At 49.7% G+C, this 20,696-nt stretch overlaps 1 protein-coding gene across 3 annotated transcripts in view; it reads right to left on the reverse strand.

The window, feature by feature from the left end:
• LOC119972772 (neurocalcin-delta) overlaps positions 1 to 16,750 on the reverse strand; it is a 320,343-nt gene extending 303,593 nt beyond the window's left edge. For 2 of the 3 annotated variants that reach the window (XM_038810120.1, XM_038810118.1), the window contains exon 1: positions 16,541 to 16,750. The gene's annotated coding sequence lies outside the window, so the exon portion shown is untranslated. The remainder of the gene's footprint in view (positions 1 to 16,540) is intronic. The other variant, XM_038810119.1, reaches the window with a different exon arrangement.
• Between the last annotated feature and the right edge of the window lie 3,946 nt (positions 16,751 to 20,696).

Genomic DNA, 20,696 nt, shown 5'->3' on the forward strand with positions numbered 1-20,696 from the left:
ACTGCACGCAGTATTCCAAATGTGGCCGAAACAAAGTCCTATACAACTGTAACATGGCCTGCCAACTCTTGTACTCAATACCCTGTCCGATGAAGGCAAGCATGCTGAATGCCTTCTTGACCACTCTATCAACCTGTGTTGCCACCTTCAGGGTACAATGGACCTGAACTCCCAGATCTCTCTGTACATCAATTTTCCCCAAGACCCTTCCATTGACCTTATAGTCCGCTCTTGAATTTGATTTTCCAAAATGCATCACCTCGCATTTGCCTGGATTGAACTCCATCTGCCATTTCTCTGCCCAACTCTCCAATCTATCTATATTTTGTTGTATTCTCTGACAGTCCTCCTCGCTATCTGCAACTCCACCAATCTTAGTATCATCTGCAAACTTGCTAATCAGACCACCTATACCTTCCTCCAGGTCATTTATATAGATCACAAACAGCAGTGGTCCGAGCACGGATCCCTGTGGAACACCACTAGTCACCATTCTCCATTTTGAGACACTCCCTTCCACCCCTACTCTCTGTCTCCTGTTGCCCAGCCAGTTCTTTGTCCATCTAGCTAGTACACCCTGAACCCCATACGACTTCACTTTTTCCATCAACCTGCCATGGGAAACCTTATCAAACGCTGATAAAGCCACTGTATACTGAGCTATCTTCTTGCCAGTTGAAGTATAACTCTGCGTGAAGCTGTTATTTTTTTAAATGCTCAGGCAGAGCACAGGAGGCAATTTATACACTTACTGGAGGCCTTTTAATTTTAAAATTTTTAAAAATGCACATACTTCTGCCCACACATTCCTAACATTAATAGCCACAGGATCTCAATGCATATCTTTTCGCAATTGCTCACCGAATTTCAGTCTCTAACTGCTGATTTCAGATTACGATGCTGCATAAACTGCAGCCATACATTACCCCCAAAGGAAGCTGGCAAGGCATTTAGGATTTCATTAGTGCAATGCTAATAAAGATTTATCGTTAAATGATTCGCGGCAGATTTGTATCTAGAAAAATAAATATATCGGTATACTTCTGGCATGGAACGAATGCTACACAGTGAGTGTTATTGAACTCCATCAGATGAGTGTTTTTAAATGTATGGACATGACAGCTTAAACATATTCTGGGGTATACTCATTGGAACATTTTGTTAAATTGGTCATTTAATTACTGTTCGCTAATCCATTACAGTTTAGCTCAGTTGGCTGGGTGGCTGGTTTGTGATGCAGAGCGAGGCCAGCAGCGTGGGTTCAATTCCCGTCCTGGCTGAGGTTATTCACGAAGGCCCTGCCCTCCCAACCTTGCCCCTCGCCTGAGGTGTGGCGACCCTCAGGTTAAATCACCACCAGTCAGCTCTCCCCCTCAAAGGGGAAAGCAGCCTCTGGTCATCTGGGACCATGGCAACTTTACAGTTTATGTTTGAACCAATGATGACGCTGAAACATGCCGCTGCAGTGCCAATGGTAAATGTGCAGATGTCACAGCTTTGAAGTCATTCACTGTGTGATTGAGGACCCGAGAAAAACTGAGATAAAATCAGGCCAAAGAAACAGCTCTAAAGTAGTTGTAGCCATTACTGGCTCAAAGTAAGATGTCAGCTGTCAGAGGTCAATCATCGTAGGTCATGGAATCCAAGATGAGTACAGCACAGGAATTCGCCACTTGGTCCTTCGGGTCTGTACCAGCTCGTTCAGAAAAGAATCCAACTTATTCCACTCTTTCCCCATATCCCCACACATCCCCATATCTCCTTCAAATATTTATTGAATTCCCTTCTGAAATCTACGATTGAATTTGTATCCACCATCCAATCAGGCAGATACATTCCAAATCCTAACCATTCATGGCTGAAAAGGTTTTTCTTTGTGTCGTCTCCGGTTCTTTTGTCAATCACCTTAAATCCTGCGAGTTCCTCAAAGTTGCTTTCTTTTTTCTCCTTTGTTTTTTTGTTTCCACCGTGGGAGGGTTTGTTTTATTGGATGCATATATTGACAGGTGGGCCGTTGTTTGGGGTGGTGGGAGGATGGGATAATTGTTATTGTTAAGGGGACTGACTTTGTATTTGTTACCGTTTACTGTTGGGGGGGGATTTTGCAGGAAAATGTGAAAATGGAGAATAAAAAACATTTTTTTAAAAAAACCCTTTCAAAAAACTGCTGTATCTACAACTCCATAAAGTGTCAACCAGACAGACCATTATGGTATCAATAACAGAAGCTTTCTCCATTTCACGTCTCTTAATCTTGTACAAATAAAGATACACACATTTACAAAAGAGATTACAGAAAGAATAATTTATCCTCAAAGTTATCAGTCAAGCAAGCACTCCACTTCAGTTTGTCCAAAAAGATTCCTGCTGAGTTAACCGACCAATCTTCAGCCAGTTCGATTCTCTCATTTGTGATATCAAGAAATGGCTGAAGGCACTGAATACTGCAAAGGCCCTGACAATATTCCGGCGATAGTACCGAAGACTTGTGCTCCAGAACTTGCCGCACCCCTAGCCAAGCTGTTCCAGTACAGCTACAACACCGGCATCTACCTGGCAATGTGGACAATTGCCCAGGTATGTCCTGTACACAAGAAACAGGACAAATTCAACCCAGCCAATTACCACCTTATCAGTCTACCCTCCATCATCAGCAAAGTGATGGGAAGGAGTCATCAACAGTGCTATTAAACGGCACTTACTCAGCAATAACCTGCTCATGGACGCTCAGTTTGGGTTCCACCAGGGTCACACCTTACAGCCTTGGTTCAAACATGGACAAAAGAGCTGAATGCTCGAGGGGAGGTGAGAGTGACTGCCCTTGACATCAAGGCAGCATTTGACCAGTATGGCATCAAAGAGCCCGAGCAAAACTGGAGTCAATGGGAAAACTCTCCGTTGGTTGTAGTCATACCCGGCACAAAAGAAGGTGGTTGTGGTGGTTGGCGGTCAATCATCTCAGTTCCAGGACATCACTGCAGGAGTTCCTCAGGGTAGTGTCCGAGGCCCAACCATCTTCAGCTGCTTCGTCAATGACCTCCCTTCCATCACAAGGTCAGAAGTGGGGATGTTTGCTGATGACTGCACATCATTCGCGACTCCTCACACACTGAAGCAGTCCATATGCAAATGCAGCAGGGCCTGGACAATATCCAAGCAATGACCAACTCCAACAAGAGAGAATCTAACCATCATCCCTTGACATTCCGTGGCATTACCATCACTAAATACCCCATTATCAATATCATGGGGTTTACCATTGATCAGAAACTGAACTGGACCAGCTATATAAATACTGTGACTACAAGAGCAGGTCAGAGGCTGGGAATCCTGCAGCAAGTAACTCACTTCCTGACTCCCCAAAGCCTGTCCACCATCTACAAGTCATAAGCCAGGAGTGTGATGGAATACTCCCCATTTATTTGGATGAGTGCAGCTCCAACAACACAATAAGAAGCTCAACACCATCCAGCACAGAGCAGCTCCACTTGGTTGGCACCCCTTACACAAACATTCACTTCCTTCACCACCAATGCACAGTAACAGCCGTGGGCACCATCGACAAGATGCACTGCAGAAACTCGCCAACTCTCCTTGGGCAGCACCTTCCGAAACCACGAGTACTACCATCTAGAAGGACAAGAGCAGCAGATACCTGGCAGCCCCAAATTCCCCTCCAAGTCACTCACCACCCTGACTTGGAAATATATCGGCATTCCTTCTCTGTTACTGGGTCAAAATCCTGGAACACTGTCCCTCACACCACCGTGGGTGTAACGACACCAGAGGGGTGCAGCAGTTCAAGAAAACAGCTCACCACCACTTTCTCAAGGGCAATTTGTGCCACTGACACCCACATCCCATGAATGAATCGTAAAGCTATTAGGGTTCTTAATAATCCAGTTTCAAATGATAACCTAGATTTAATTTGTCCGTAAACAATGCATGCAGAATTCACTAGCTCAATGCAGGCTTCAGAAATTCCACTTGTCCACTCTGAATTTAGAACAGTTGCTACTTAATGGAAAGACTGAGATTCAATAAAATAATCTCTAAATGCTCCTGCTCAGAAATACAAGCCGCCACAACTTTTCTTCTAAGGTTTATGATTAACAGGCTAAATGGTGATCTTTAAATGCTCGAACAATCTTTGTTTACAGATTAATGCCAATAATTGGAAATGACCCTGACAAGTCTCTTTATTTGTCCACGTGTGGCGATTTTTTTAAATTTAGAGGACCCAATTCTTTTTCTTTCCAATTAAGGGGCAATTTAGCGTGGCCAATCCACCTACCCTGCACATCTTTGGGCTGTGGGGGTGAGACCCATGTAGACACAGGGAGAATGTGCACACTCCACACGGATAGTGACTCAGGGCTGGGATTGAACCCGGGTCCTCGATGCCATGAGGCAGCAGTGCTAACCACTGCGCCACCGTGTTGCCCTCACCTGTGGAGAATTGATCAAGATTGATAAAAACACTATGGTGACCGGCAGTCAATTAATTTGAAATTACGTTATTTTAAAAAAAAACATTCCATTCATTCCATGGTACGCATGTTATGTTAACTCATGAGAGGGCTGGTGTCAAAGCCGTGGTTCAAGAATTATGGATCAAATATTGAGCTACAAATTCATCTCTTGCAGTGAAACCAGGTGTCAGGACACCTGGGGTGCGATTCTCCGATGCCACATGGCATCGGGAAAGCCGTCGTGAACTCGGCCGAGTTTCACGACGGCGTCGGAGGCCGCTCCTCGCACCCTATTCACCCCCCCCCCCCCTCCCCCCAGGGGGCTAGGAGCGACGTTGCGAGAAACTCGGCCGCCGGGCCTTGACACTTGCGCCAAAGCGGCGCTCCGAGAATGACGCGATGGCGGCGCCTAAGTGACGTCAGCCGTGCATGCGCAGGTTGGCCGGCTCCAACCCCCGCATGCGCGGTTGCCATCTTCACCTCCGCTGCCCCGCAAGACATGGCGGCTTGATCTTGCGGGGCGGCGGAGGGGATAGAGTCAGCCGATCGCGTGCCAATCACTTCCTGAGCACGCCCGTGGTGCTCGATCCTCCCTCCGCCCCCCCCCCCCACAGGCCCCCCACTTACCTGTCGCGCGATGTTCACGCCGGCAGCGACCAGGTGTGGTTGGCGCCGGTGTGAACCGGTCGGGAACGTCAGGCCGCTCGGCCCATCCAGGCCGGAGAATCGCCGGTCGCCGTGAAAAACGGCGAGCGGCGATTCCGCGACACGCCATTTTGGGGGCGTGGGAGAATCACGGGGGGTGCCAGGGCGGCGTGTCGTGATTCGCCCAGCCCTCTGCGATTCTCCCACCCGGCGTGGGGAGCGGAGAATCGCGCCCCTGGTTTCGCACAGTCCTTCGCACAAAGATTTGTGCCGTTTTTGACAATGGTGCACGTAATTTCATCCCTTTTGGACCATAAAGATTTGGGACAGAACGTGCACCCCAATGTCCGCACAAGAAAGACTGAGTACATTGACTACATTCACACATATTAGGTCGGTGATAGTCAAACGTTAACCATGGCAATACACCAACAAATGCATTTCTCCAGTTACTATTAACTCAGGGATACTGGGTGCCAAGACACCATTGGATTTCTGGTGCCAAACAGCCAGGGTGGCAGTGGAGCAGGAGATTTCAAATGATAAAGTTTCCTTGCCTATTGCAATTGAACACAGTCATTTTTAAAAAGAAGTTATTTTTTGCTGCCTGTTAGTCAAGCTGCTGTGCCTTATGTATTGAGATTACCATCGCTGATAACCCCGCTTGATTGACACCCCATCGACCACCTTCAACATTCATTCCCTCTACCTCTGATGCACACTGGTAGCTATGTGTACCATCTACAAGGTGCACTGCAGTAACCCGCCAAAGCTCCTTCGAAGAGCATTTTCTAAACCTGTGGCCTTTACCACTGTGAAGGACACGGACAACAGACACATGGTAACACCACTTCGTGCCGGTTCCCCTCCAAGCCTGTCACCATCTTAACTTGGAACGATACCGTTGTACCTTCACTGTCACTGGGTCAAAATCCCGGAACTCCCTCCCTAACAGTGGGTTGTCCTTACAACACATGGAGTGTAGCAGTTCAAGAAGGCAGCTCACCAGCCTCTTCTCAAGGGCAATTAGGAATGGGCAATAAATGCTGGCCCAGCCAGCCACGGTTACATCCCACGAACGAATAACTTTTCGAAAGGTAGTTTTCATCCATCTTTAATCCAAGGCCTGGTCTCAGTGGCTGTAGTATCATCTGTAAAAAAAATCCATTCAAGCCTTGGAAGATTCGACAGTTTCTGCAGCATTCCAAGACAGATTGATGCCAAGCCCACCTCAAACATATATATTTATTAAGTTGTAAAATATTTCTTCCCCGCGACCTAACCCGACAAGACCTCAAATTCCTCCAGAGCTAATTAACTCCACGCGCGATCATTGGAGGTACCAAGGAAGTCCAGCCTGTGCTCAGTTTAACAGCTGACACAATTGGATCAGAGCTTTAGATGGGTAATAACTTGGCAAATGGCGCTTGAAGGACAAGTGACGCAGAAATAATAAAACGCAATGGCCTTGCGCTCAATCCATCTCCAGTTTGGAGAACTCAGAAACTAAACGGGCCCGGGCTGAGTTGTTGCCGGCGCTGCTCGCACCAGGGAGCCAGCTATGACGACCACATACGAGGCAATGGGATCTTTCAGCCTTCGAGCAAGTTAGATTGTTGGGGACCGCCCCATGGTTTCCCAGCAGGTTGCTCTGTAAATCAGCAGGAATGATCACAGCTGCTGTGCAATTAGGAGTTATTGATATTTCAATTAGTGAAGCATTTTTTAACGGGTTGCTCTGGGTACACAATCCGAAACATTTCACTGGCAACTCGGCAATTCAATTATAGCTACAGCAATTACTAAATGCTGCAGTACTTGATCATGAATGAATCGCGCATTCAGCCCGTGACAGCAATGCAAATTACCAATGAGACTTAAACACAGCAAATTAAGGAACAATCATAATGTTTAGGATTTGTTAAACAGGAAAATAACTTGCCTGTGAAGGCTTTGCTTTGTGAATCTATAGTTAGCTGCTGGAGAAATTATTTTGAATGCTGGCCTGTTTGGTGGGAGAATAAATCGAGGGTGGTCACCAGGAACCCACTAAATATTGACGAAAAGCCACAGGAAACGTTCGCAGGCTATATTCATGGCCCTAAGGACATCTCTATGAAGAGATTTATTTTTCAAATAATCAACTTCACTCTTCCCTTCCTTTTCAAGTTCACTTTTTTATTTCCCCAGCAGTTGCCCTAATTGACGCCAACAGTGAAATCTCCTGGATTGACTTTCAAGGCATTTCGGTGCAATGTGGGAGGAGGCAGCTGCAATTGACAGAATTCTTCTTCCTCCGAAACGTCACATTGCATTAACACGATTCCTTGTTGCCAGTCCACTTACGCCTGGGACTGGCGGCACGGTGGTGCAGTGGTTAGCACAGCTGCCTCACGGCGCCGAGGACCCGGGTTCAATCCCGGCCCCGGGTCACTGTCCGTGTGGAGTTTGCACATTGTCCCCGTGTCTGCGTGGGCTTCACCCCCACAACCCAAAAGATGTGCAGAGTAAGTGGATTGGCCACCCCGGGATCCGTTGGTGGCTGGAACTGTGGGAGCCTCTGGCCCTGGTCCCAGGAGTATATTGGCTGGTGCAGCCCTTGCCAGTGATACGGTCCGCGCCCTGGGTGGGCCGCCTGATGCCCCGCTGGCGGCTGGTGGCTAGTAGGATGGGGTATGGCATAGAGTGGGGTACCGGGGATAATAGGGTGGGGGCTGGGGTTTGCGTGGTAGAGGTTGGTATGGTGGGGGTGGTCGGGTGGGATGGGGGCTGGGGTGCGGGAGAGGTAGGGTGGGGGCATCCATATGGCCAGTATCACTCTGCAGAACCAAAGGCCAAGGTGGGTGGTCAGTGGGGTGAATAGCAGGATGGCTGTCCTGCAGGCCACGGAAATGGCAGTCCATGCCCGGGCATCACCCCAGTCCCGTGGGCGGTCACCACGGCAACACAGCCCATTTCCCCATCAGCCCCCCCCCCCCCCCCCCCCGGCATGGCAGAGCCCCCCCACCCCATCCAGCGTCCGGCCCTGTAGCTCACACTCTCGCCTCTCTGTGTCCTATCTCCTCTCCCTCAGCAGCCACAGCGCCAGTTTCACGATTTTTAAAAGCACAAGTGAACCTCGCCGTCGGGAATTCGCCCCTGCGGAGCGGAGAATCGCGGAAGCCCCGGAGAATACCGGTTCAGGCCCGCTAATGATATGCCAACAGCGTTTACCGTACGTGCGTTCTGGAACGCATTGATGCTGCTGTCGAAGCGACGAAGAATTGCGATTGGCTGTGAATTTGGCGTCGGAACCGATTCTCTGTCCAATCGCGTTTCCTGATTCCGCCGCCAGTCGAAGGAGAATCTCCCCCATTGTTTTAATTTCACAATTGGATTATAATTGTGAAATCATAGAATCCCTGCAGTGCAGAGGGAGGCCATTCGGCCCATCGAGTCAGCACTGACCCTTGGAAAGAGCACCCTACCTAGGCTCACACCTCCACCCTATCCCCGTAACCCAGTAACCTAACAGGCCGAGGAAGAGGTGCAAAGCAGGCCCTATCTGAGGCTTTGCGTGCACCGGCAGCGCCTGTCATTCAAGGACCTGCTGGACCGGGCTTACCATCGAAGACTCCTGCTGATGGAGACAGTGCAACGTATCTGCCAGATCATGGCACTCCTGGCACTGTGGGGGAATGGGGGAGGACATCTGCTCCCGGTGGCCGTCAAGGTGATGATCACCCTGAACTCCTGCGCCCCGGGGTCTCTCCAGGAGGCGAGTGGGGACCTCTCCGGGATCTCACAGAGCTCGGTGCGCAGGTGGATCCGAACTGCCATAGAGGCCCTGTATGCCCGGTCTGCATCATACATCCATTTCAATGTGGACCGAGCCCACCAGGATGCCCGGGCAATGGGGTTAATCACCATCGCCAACATGCGCCGGGCCCAGGGAGCGATCGACTGGATGCATGTCCACCTACGAGCGCCTGCAGATCACAGGCCGCTCTACACCAACCAAAATGGGTTCCACTTGATGAACGTGCAACTGGTGTGTGAGCAGGTCCTCGAATGGCAGGAGATGCCAGTACACGCAAGCCTCATGTCGTGCCTCCTCTGCACCGATTCTCTGCCCAATCGCGTTTCCCGATTCCTGCGTCAGTCGAAGGAGAATCCCCCTCATTGTTTTCATTTCACAATTAGATTAGATATTGTGAGATTGTGCACTGCATGCAGAAGCAGACCATTCGGCCCATCGAGTCAGCAGTGAGCCTTGGAAAGAGCATCCTACCTAGGCCCACACCTCCACCCTGTCCCCGTAACCCAGTAACCCCACCTAACCTTTTTGGACACGAAGGGCAATTTATCATGGCCAATCCACCTAACCTGCACGTCTTTGGACTGTGGGAGGTAACCGGAAGCACCCGGAGGAAACCCACGCACACACGGGGAGAACGTGCAAACTCCGCACAGACAGTGACCCGAAATCCCTGGTGCTGTCAGGCAACAGTGCTAACCACTGTGCTGCCTTAATGTGTCTACATCTTAAGTAATCAATAATTGGGTAAATGAAAAATGGCATTTTTAAAAGATTGACAATGGATCATTACTTTTCGGTGCTGGTGGTGGGTGGGGGGGATCTGCATTGTGAGCATTTTTTCACCTAGTTATGGTTTACACACAGTTCTTATCCAGTACCAGGTTTCTTCCATATGAAGACGCCAATGTCAGTCGACCCCGGATTCAGAGGAGCATAGTCTACTCTGCACAACCCTGTGGTCACAGTGACCGAGCTGGTTATCGTCATCCTAACTCATGTTAGTTGTCTGCTGCAACGCAAGAATTGTGAAGGAACAAGAACGAATCTCACTTCCAGCTGGTCTTACCTTCACACAATCCCTTCTGTTGCCGGTAACTTATCCAATTGTCTCCTGAAGTCACTCGCAGAAATGTATTACTCTTGACATCCCAACCATCTTCACCTTAGCTTGGGCAAATGGGTAGCTGAGGCCTCAATCCCAACAAGTATTCCCCCCCCCCCCCCCCCCCCCCACTCACCCATGAACAGATATTAAATCAAGGGGTCAGAGAATAGAGTGGGGGGAAATAGTTTTGGGGTCAGCCGCCATCTTGTCAAACGGCAAAGCAGGCTCGAGGGGCTGAATGGCCTGATCCTACTCCAGCGTCTCAATTACTTTCATTATCCTGAAGGAAAGCAAATCATCTCAAAGGTCGTGGACCATAAGATTCAACTGGGATTCTGGTGAGACAGCTGGAACACCTGGAAAAAGGAAAAGGCACCAATGACCACTTATGCCCCGTTGAGACTTCAAACGATCTCCGAGAGTTACTGCGGGAGGCGAGCAGAAACCCCCGCAGCATTTTGTGGCCTTTTGTCGCATCGCTGGGAATTCTTTGACCGTTTTTCGACAGAAATATGAGACGGCACGGTGGCGCAGTGGTTAGCACTGCTGCCTCACAGCGCCAAGGACCCGGGTTCAATTCTGGCCTTGGGTGACTGTGTGGAGTTTGCACGTTTATCCCTGTGTCTCAGCGGGTTTTCTCCGGGTGCTCCGGTTTCCTCCCACAGTCCAAAGATGTGCGGGCTAGGTGGGGTTACGGGGAGTGGGGCAAGGCAGAGTGGTCTTTTGGAGGGTTCGGTGCAGACTCAATGGGCTGAATGGCCTCCTTCTGCACTGTAGGGATTCTGTTTCTTTTCATTTATTTATTTTTTACAAATTTAGAATACCCAACTCTTTTTTTTTCCCCAATTAAGGGGCAATTTAGCGTGGTCAATCCACCTACCCTGCACATCTTTGGGGTGTGGGGGTGAGACCCACGCAGCCATGGAGAGAATGTGCAAACGCCCCACGGACAGTGACACGGAATCGAACCCAGGTCCTCGGCGCATTGAGGCAGCAGTGTTAACCACTGCGTCACCATGTTTCCCTCCCCCCCCCCCCCATTGCAGGGATTCTGTGGTACATTCGATTGAAAAAGAATGATTTTACACCCTGGGAGTTTGAAAAGCAATTTTGCTTTTTTCTTTAATATAAAAAGGTAGCTAGACAAAAGGCAGCTTTGAGTTAAGATTAAGCAAACCATTTTTTTTCAGGAACTAAATGACAAGTCATTGGCTCACCTGGATATTTACCATCCTACCATAGGGGGATCTGGATCTGGCGGGGTGGGGGGAGAGCAGTGGGTAGGGAGAAGTCAGACATGTCTTGACAGTGACAGAGCCTTTTAAAAATCAGAACATGGTTACCAAAACATTACGAAGGCAGCAAAGAAGGTTAAAAAGACTGCAGAGAGAGGGGTTCTGGCATTGGGATATAGGACAGAATACAGAAGAGTTGGCCCATTATAGTCAAGCAAGATAAAGCACTGAAGTCACGTAGCAAAATATGCAGCCGTTTTATGCTATTATGTGGAAACAAGTAGTGGTTGAACCTAGTCGTGATTTTACCCGTTGCTATCAACAACTCATCTCAAATTGGATTAAAGCAGCTTGTGATTTGAGCCAGTTTTCGCAACCCATACTGTTAGCTCAGTCTGCTGTTCTGGAGATTGATGAGATCCTTGTGGGTAAGGCAAGGGCTGCTTTTGTTCCATCCCTGCTTTAGGCTTTAGACATAGGGCAGTGCGGGTCAATTCCCCAAAACAGAAGATGCCAAGACCATTTAAGAGAGTGACTGATGCTACTGGACCCCGGGGGGGGGAAGCTATATCGAGTTTTAAAAACTGCGTTAAGGCCTCCTCTTTTCCAAAGCGAAATAAACCACGCCTTTAACTTTCCGTCATAACTGGATTTGCAATATTCAGAATCACCTTTAATACTCATCTGTATCTTTAGAAGGATATTAATATCCCTCCTACAATTAAGTAATCAGGACGCCGCACAGTCAGATTTGGCCGGCATTAAATGCCACAAAAATCTAAATCCTCATTGGCTGTACATGACCCATCTGATAATGCAACCCAGCAGCTCATTGGCACCACAGTAACACATTATGCTGCATCTTCCAATGATTTTCCAATTGGAACCCCCAGAATTGTTTTCCTGATTACCCATTGCAATTACAATCCAACATCTAAAACCTCTTTCTAATCTTAAAGGCCAACATCGGGGGCTGGATTCTCCATTTCCCGCAGCCGCGTGTTTCCCAGCGGAGTGCCATTCGCTGGAGGCGGGATTCTCTCTTCCCGCCACTTGTCAATGGGATTTCCCATTGAAGCGACCCCACGCTGCCGGGGAAACACGCGGGACGGGAGGGGACGTGCTGCCGGTAGGAAAAGAGAATCCCGACTGCCAGAAAATTCCTGCCCCGGTTTCCTCTTAAATCTTCTCTTTTCCGGAGGGAAGAGTCGCAGTCTGCTTTGTCGTTCCTCAATCCTGGCAACATTTTTATAAACCTTTTCTGTGCTCCCCTACTACTCTGCAAGCCTGTTTGTGTCTCCTCCATCACTATCCACTGAAAATTCCAGTTCCAAATCATTGATTTGGATGATGTGATTTGGATGACGTCCTACAGTGGCTCCAGTGCCTCGAACATAGAACATACAGTGCAGAATGAGGCCATTCGGCCCATCAAATCTGCACCGACCCACTTAAGCCCTCACTTCCACCCTATTCCCGTAACCCAATAACCCCTCCTAACCTTTTTTTTTTTAGACACTAAGGGCAATTTATTATGGCCAATCCACCTAACCTGCACGTCTTTGGGCTGTGGGAGGAAACCGGAGCACCCGGAAGAACCCACGCAGACACGGGGGAGAACGTGCAGACTCTGCAGACAAGGACCCAGTGGGGAATCGAACCTGAGAGCCTGGCGCTGTGAAGCCACAGCGCTAACCACTTGTGCTACCATGCTGTCCAAACCCATTGGAGTTCAGAAGAATGAGGGGTGATCTTAATGAAACACATAAGAGGCGGGACCCCCGTTTTTGGCCGGTCCCGCCGGCGTAAATCAAACCAGGTCCGTACCGGCAGGACTTGGCTCTGCGGGCGGCCTGCAGAGTCCTCGGGGAGGTGCAGGGGGGATCTGGCCCTGGGGGGGTTCCCCCAGAGTGGCCTGGTCCGCGATCGGGGCCCACCAATCTGCGGCCGGGCCTGTACCGTGGGGGCAGGCTCCGCGCCGGCTTTCCCTCCGCGCCGGCTGCTGTCAATCTCCGCCATGGCCAGCACGGAGAAGAACCCCCCTACGCATGCGCTGGGATGACGTCAGCACACGCTGGCGCTCCCGCGCATGCGGCAACTAGCGGCGGCTGGCAGAGGCCCTTCGGTGCCGGTTGGCACGGTGCCAAGCCCTTCCGCACCGGCTGGCGCAGCACCAGCCCCACCAACGCCGGCCTAGTCCCTGAAGGTGGGGAGGATTCCGCACCTTCCGGACGGCCCGATGCCGGAGTGGTTCACGCCACTCCTCAGCGCCGGTGCGGCCCACCCCACCGGGTAGAGGAGAATCCCGCCCAACATGTTGAGGGGTTTGATTGGGTATATGGAGGTTGTTTCCCCCTTGTGGGAGAGACTAAAACTGGGGCATATAGTCCTGATACCTTCAGGACTTTATGTCCCACTTACGGTTCATCCAAAACCTTCCCTTAAAATCCTCCCCTTTGTTTTGTAGCCATCTTTCAATCCAGTCTGCTGTCTGGCTTAAGGTGAACCAGTCAATCATCTTAACCCGATTCAAATTTATTTAAACCAGATGGGCATTTGCGTTCCCTATTTTGATGTTGACTGATGAACAAGCCTGCTGCAAATACTTCTGCTACCGTGGTCAGCTTGTTAGTCCGTCCCCATGGTACACCTCTGATCTTCAGACTTTATTACATAAGAATGCACGATGCACATTCAAGTGCTACCACATCAACAAAGCCAGCCGAATGTCGAATCGTGACCAACCGCTCGACGGAACGTTCTGCTGGAAGCCCACAAAAGTAAAAATGGGGTCCAATTAGAGGGACAGTGGGGTAAACTTATTTGGCTAGTTTTGCCAGAACAAAATTCTAGCTGCACTCTAACCAATCGCAGAATCGTATCGTACAGCTCAGAAGGAGGCCACTCGGCCTGTCATGTCCATACCAGCCCTGTTCACTTGAGGCCCATTTATGTAAACACAAGTAAATGCTGGACACGTTGAAATGGGACAATCTTCATGGATTGACTGGCATTGTTTACTCAGGCGGGAACTAATGCATTCTATTTCTAACCATCCTCACTGTTGTTACGAAGCGCCATGTTTTATTTATCATCGTTTTGCATCAGATTCACTGTAATGGATGGTAAAATCGTTTCAAGAAGAAAAAGAGCTTCACCTGCTTTTTTAACCAGTAATGCGACATTACTCCAATTAGGAACACTGCTCCTGCCCCATCACTGAGGCCCAAGGAACCTGTGAAGACATGTTTTTTTTCCCAGATTCATAACTGGCAAAATTGTGATGATTGTACAATTTGAGGCAGCACGGTGGCGCAGTGGTTAGCACTGCTGCCTAACAGCGCCTGGAACCCGGGTTCAGCCTCAGGTCACTGTCTTTGTGGAGTTTGCACCTTCTCCCCGTGATTGAGTGGGTTTCCTCCGGGTGCTCCGGATTTCCTCCCACAGTCTAAAGATGTGCAGGTTAGGTGGGTTGGCCATGATAAATTTCCCCTTAGTGTCCAAAAATGTCACGGTTAGGTTGGGTTACAGGGATAGGGCGGGCGAGTGGCAGAGTCAGTGCAGATCCGATGGGTCAATTGGCCTCTTTCTGCACTATCGGGATTCAACAGATTCTATGAATAATGACCACGTATGCCATGCCCAGTAACCAGATATCAGCAGCGACAGTATAATTTGCATCTGTCACTTGTATGGAATCTGCTATATTCACACTCTTGCACCACAAAACCTTCCACAAATACCCCTTCAATTCTCTTACAAATCCACCCACGAATCCCTGTAGCTCCCAGATAAAAACAGGAAAAAGTGGGAGAACGATCACAGGGAGGCAATCCGAAAGAAGTTTATGATTCTAAATCATTCTCCATCATTTAATGACTGCAAATAAAATACACTTTCCACCTTCAACCTTGAACAAAAACCAGCAGCTCCATCAGCTGCCATTTGGTTAAAGAACATCTGCTTCTGACCAGTGGTCCGTGGCTGTCGACGGTTATTCACCAAGGCACTGGCTGTATCTATCACCAGCCTTTCTCATTATCAGACCGTCTATCACTCTTCATTCCCAAATCAGTGAAACACATAGATTGGGGCTTTTTTTTCCCAAAATATGCACACACACACACACACACACACACACACAATCAGGAAAAATATGCAATCCACATTGCCCAGTGAAAAGGCAGACCAAAGGCTACACCTTAAACATTTGTTCAAAATGAAACATTTAAACACTGCAGAGATTGATTCATTCTCCATGCATTCCAGTGTGTGATGGACAATACTGTATGTTGCTTGGAACTGATGGGAGGGAGGTGGTTTTGGGCAGCTGATTGAAGTACTATGGCTGGAAATGCTTCCTCCATGTGTAACAAAACCTGCATAAAATAACAGGGTTTGCCGCGATGTTGCAATGCAATGTCCCTCTTGCAAGAAATTGATGCAAGGGGAACATGGGGGGGGGGGGGGGGGTGCAAATTGATCGACTGGGTTTTAATGAAAGCCCCATTGCCTCCTTAACCCAGGCTGCTGAGGGCTGGTGGGTGTCTGGACGGTAAGGTGGGGGTGGAGGGGAAAATGCACCCCAGGGATCATCTGCAAACTTCATTTTTCGCCCAGCAACAGGCAGGGCAGAGGCTGCAAAAAGTAATCCCGTCCAAGTTCAAACGGAGATCCCCTCATTCCCAGAGGCGTCTCCCCCCCCCCCCCCCACCACCACCTCTGTGTGCTGAGGATGATCCGGAGATCTACAGCGAATGCTGGCTCCACTGTCTCAGACTCTGCTGCTGCTGCTGGGGGGGTGGGTGGAGGGCTAAATCTTCAATGGCTCTGCCCACAGCACAGGGAAGAGAGATGGTCCATGTTGCCCACACACACATTCGCTCAGTGCTCCCCAGCACACTCTGCTATGCTGCACCCAGCCCCACTTACAATACAGCTAAATACAGAGAGAGGGGTAGGGGGTGATGAATACAGAGTGGGAGAGGGGGATAGGGCTAAATGCACAGGGAGGCTAAATGCACACAGAGAGGGTGTGTGTTAAATACACAGACAGGCTAGATCCAGAGGAGGGGGGGGGGGGGGTGCTAAAAACAGGAAGATAGGTTAAATGCACAGATGGGAGGGGAGGTTAAATGCACAGATGGGGGGGGGGGGGCTAAATGCACAGACAGAGAGAGGCTAAATGCACAAACAGAGAGAGAGAGAGGCTAAATATACAGATCGAGAGAGGATAATCCAACCCCCGCTTCATTCAACACATCGCTCTCAAAATGAAACTCACCCAGCCTTCCTCTGGTCAGCTTCAGTGAAGTGGCAAAGACGCTGGCAGGCAGTAAAGGCTCTTTAATTCTTACGCTGCCGGTTCAGATACAAACCCTTCACTTCTCTCTCTGTACCCCCACCCCCTCCCCAAACGGTGGATCCGGCTCAATAGAAACAGCCAAAGACCCATTGACGTCAGCCTACAGCTCCATGTGTGGCCAATTGGAGAAGCAACTCCAGGGATGGGAAAATATCTGGAGAAAACAGAAGTGTAAAAAGATCACAAATCCAAGCTCCCCCGTCCCTCCTTCACGCCTCCTCCCTGCCTTTGGCCCCCACAGCTCAAACATCAGGACACATGTCCCCAATGGATCAAAAAGAGAGCAGCAGGAATTCTGCAGCCCTGGTTCTCAGTATTGAGAGAGAAGGCGGGTCACTGTAAAAGTCACGCATGAAATGAAATGAAAATCGCTTATTGTCACAAGTAGGCTTCAAGTGAAGTTACTGTGAAAAGCCCCTAGTCGCCACATTCCGGCACCTGTTCAGGGAGGCTGTTACGGGAATTGAACCGTGCTGCTGGCCTGCCCTTGGTCTGCTTTCAAAGCCAGCGATTTAGCCCTGTGCTAAACCAGCCCCTGTGTATATTACACCCCCCCTGGACTAGCCTGCGGTCAATTCCAGCCCCACCTGATCCACAGTCTCAACACAATTGAAATTAACTCTTCATTTTAAAAATACCCAAATTATGCTCAATTACTACAGTCACCAGGTTTGTAAATGTAAACACAATTACCTTTTATTAATAACAATAATTATAATTAAATAGGCAGCAAATACACCCGGTTAACTACTGTCTGATTTCTCACCCCTCCCCCTTTAACTCACCCCACCTCTACACACACAGGCACACACACACAGCACGGGGGGCACAGTAGCACAGTGGTTAGCACAGCTGCTTTACAGCTCCAGGGTCCCAGGTTTGATTCCCGGCTGGGTCACTGTCTGTGTGGAGTCTGCACATCCTCCCCGTGTGTGCGTGGGTTTCTTCCGGGTGCTCCGGTTTCCTCCCACAGTCCAAAGATGTGCAGGTTAGGTGGATTGGCCATGCTAAATTGCCCTGTGTCCAAAATGGTTGGGAGGGGTTACTAGGTTACGGGGATAGGGCGAAGGTGTGGGCTTAGGTAGGGAGCTCTTTCCAAGGGCCAGTGCAGACTCGATGGACTGAATGGCCTCCTTCTGCACTGTAAAAAAATTCTATGATGACAGACCAACACAGAGGAGAAGGAGGGGAGTAAAAAAATACTGAAAGTGAAAGGATAGGAGTCTGTTTCAGATGGCCATCTTTCAGTTAGATCGTTCTTCAGTCGAGGCCTTCAATTGGATGCCTTTGATTTCAGTCTGTAATGGTTTTCACTGCAGACTCGTCAGGGTCTCGAGATTTCTCTGCAGACTCAGAAACAGCGAGCAGGAAATATTTCGGAGGAAAAGAGAGAGAGAGAGAGCAACGCACAGCCTCTCCTCTCAGTGTCCAAGAGGTTTCGGTGCTGGCTTCTCTCAAACCCCCCCCCCCCACCTGGCAGAACCCAATCGCTGTCTGTTACCGGGCAGAATATTGAACTGAATTCTTCATGGGGCCGGCAGCGAGAATTGCGATCGGGCGGAGAATAGAACACAATGGGAAAATCACAATTTGTACCCCGCTCCGTCCCTCCCTGCCGGCGTTATCGACGTTTGCTCACCCCGGGCCGGCGGGTCCACACAAAATCGCCATTTGCATGGATGTAAATATTAATAGCGGGTTGGACACTTCATGCTCCACCCTTCTGCGATGCTCCGCCCCTCTTAGACAGACATCTTGTGGGTGAGAATTGGTGCAAGTATTTACAAGCGGGGCCTAAGCGCCACGGCAGCTGAGGGGGAGTGAGAGGCTAGACAATTCTCACAAATTGTCCAACTTGCTGGAGTGTGCCTGCCTAGGCCAGGGGAGAAGCAGGGAATGACTGACTTGGTGCCAAGCCCATGGATTTGGTGTCCCCCCTTGGGATCTGGGTGGCCTTGCTCAGACTGCTATTGATGCAGTGAGTGGATATAATCGCTCCCCTTTGGTGCTACTTACAGGCTCCTGGCTGCTCACAGTGCTGAGGGCTCACTGCGTCCTGTAAATGTTCAGAGGGCCCCTTGTGATGTGGGAGTCCACCTGGGCACCCCCTCTGGAAACCCTCATTCCCCAGCTGTTTCATCAAGGGGATGAACATGGCCATGCTCAATCCCCAGGTGTTGGCACTCCTCAGAAGCTTTGCCCCACTGCAGAGAAAGCAGAGGATTAGGAGAGCTCACCCCAACCAGAGGACACCAGCACCGTGGCCTTTGTCGCCCTCCCTGGTTCTCTGCCCCGCTCAGGGCAGAGGACTCACCAGTGAATCCCACCGCTCAGGATCATGAGCTGTCTCCTCCTGGTGAGGCTGGCAATGCCTACTGCCTTTGCCACCTCCTCCCAGGCAGTGTTCAGGAGGGTGAGCGTGAGGCTGCGGCCCAGCCTGGGGAAGAGTGTGTCCCTCCTCTCCCCATTGGCTTTGGGCAATGGGTCCACCTCGGACTCCCGAAACAGGAGAGCAGGCTTTCTGTGAGACAACTTTGTGGCTGCAGTGAGCGTGTGGTAAGTGGAGCGCTTAAAATCAGCTCTGGCCAGACAATTGGCTACCTGCCAGCCAATCTTCACAGCACAGTGATCAACTTTTGAGTTCCTCACTCCCCTTGTTCCACTTAAAGGTATGTTTCCATTAAAGATCCATGGATCAAAAATGATAACAACAAAGTAAAAGAAATAGGAAATAGAGAATCAGCAGGAAGGGTCCTGACGCGTATAATTGGGCAGTGGTTGATTGCCACTTGGAAAATAAAAATATTTTGGGGCAAATCAAATAATCAAGTAAATTAAATTAAATAAACTGAAGGGCAAATTAAAGGGAGAGACTTGGAAAATAGGAATACTTTGGACTTCCTCTAGATATTACAGGTATGACACAGGTATAGGGGCCTCACGGTAGCATGGTGGTTAGCATCAATGCTTCACAGCTCCAGGGTCCCAGGTTCGATTCCCGGCTGGGTCACTGTCTGTGTGGAGTCTGCACGTCCTCCCCGTGTGTGCGTGGGTTTCCTCCGGGTGCTCCGGTTTCCTCCCACAGTCCAAAGATGTGTGGGTTAGGTGGATTGGCCATGCTAAATTGCCCGTACTGTAAGGTTAATGGGGGGATTGTTGGGTTACGGGTATACGGGTTACGTGGGTTTAAGTAGGGTGATCATTGCTCGGCACAACATCGAGGGCCGAAGGGCCTGTTCTGTGCTGTACTGTTCTATGTTCTATGATACGTGCTTAAAAAAATAAACTGACATCAAGGAACACGGCAGTCATAGTACAGACTATGAGGCAGTATGGCAGACACTGGCAGACATGAGGTGATTGTAGCTGGCTAACAAAGTGGAAGGCAAGGAGTTAACACAAAAATCTCAGGTCAGCGCCCCAAGGGGGTGAGTTTTTTTATTCTTTTACGAGCTTCGCTGGCTAGGCCAGCATTAATAGCCCTTGAGAAGGTGGTGATGAACTGTCGACATGAATTGCTGCAGTCCATGAGACATAGGTACACCCACAGTGCTGTTAGGGAGGGAGTTCCAGGATTTTGACCCAGCGACTGTGAAGGAACGGTCAAATATTTCCAAGTCAGGGTTGTGAGTGGCTTGGAGGGGAACCTCCAGGTGGTGTCGTTCCCAGATATCTGTTGCCCTTGGCTTGCTAGGTGGTAGAGATTACAAGTTTGAAAGATGTTGCCAAAGTCGCCTTGGCAAGTTGCTGCAGGGCATCTTCTGGATAATAATAATAATCTTTATTAATGTCGTAAGCAGGCTTACATTAACACTGCAATGAAGTTACTGTGAAAAGCCCCTAGTCACCACACTCCGGCGCCTGTTCGGGTACACAGAGGGAGAATTTGGAATGCCTAATTCACCTAACAAGCACGTCTTTTGGAACTTGTGGGAGGAAACCGGAGCACCCGGAAGAAACCCACTCAGACACAGGGAGAACGTGCAGACGCCACACAGACAGTGACACAAGCCGGGAATCGAAGATGGGACCTTGCAGCTGTGAAGCAACAGTGCTAACCACTGCACTACCGTGC

The sequence above is a fragment of the Scyliorhinus canicula genome, chromosome 10 (assembly GCF_902713615.1).
Source record: "Scyliorhinus canicula chromosome 10, sScyCan1.1, whole genome shotgun sequence".
NCBI lineage: Eukaryota > Metazoa > Chordata > Chondrichthyes > Carcharhiniformes > Scyliorhinidae > Scyliorhinus > Scyliorhinus canicula.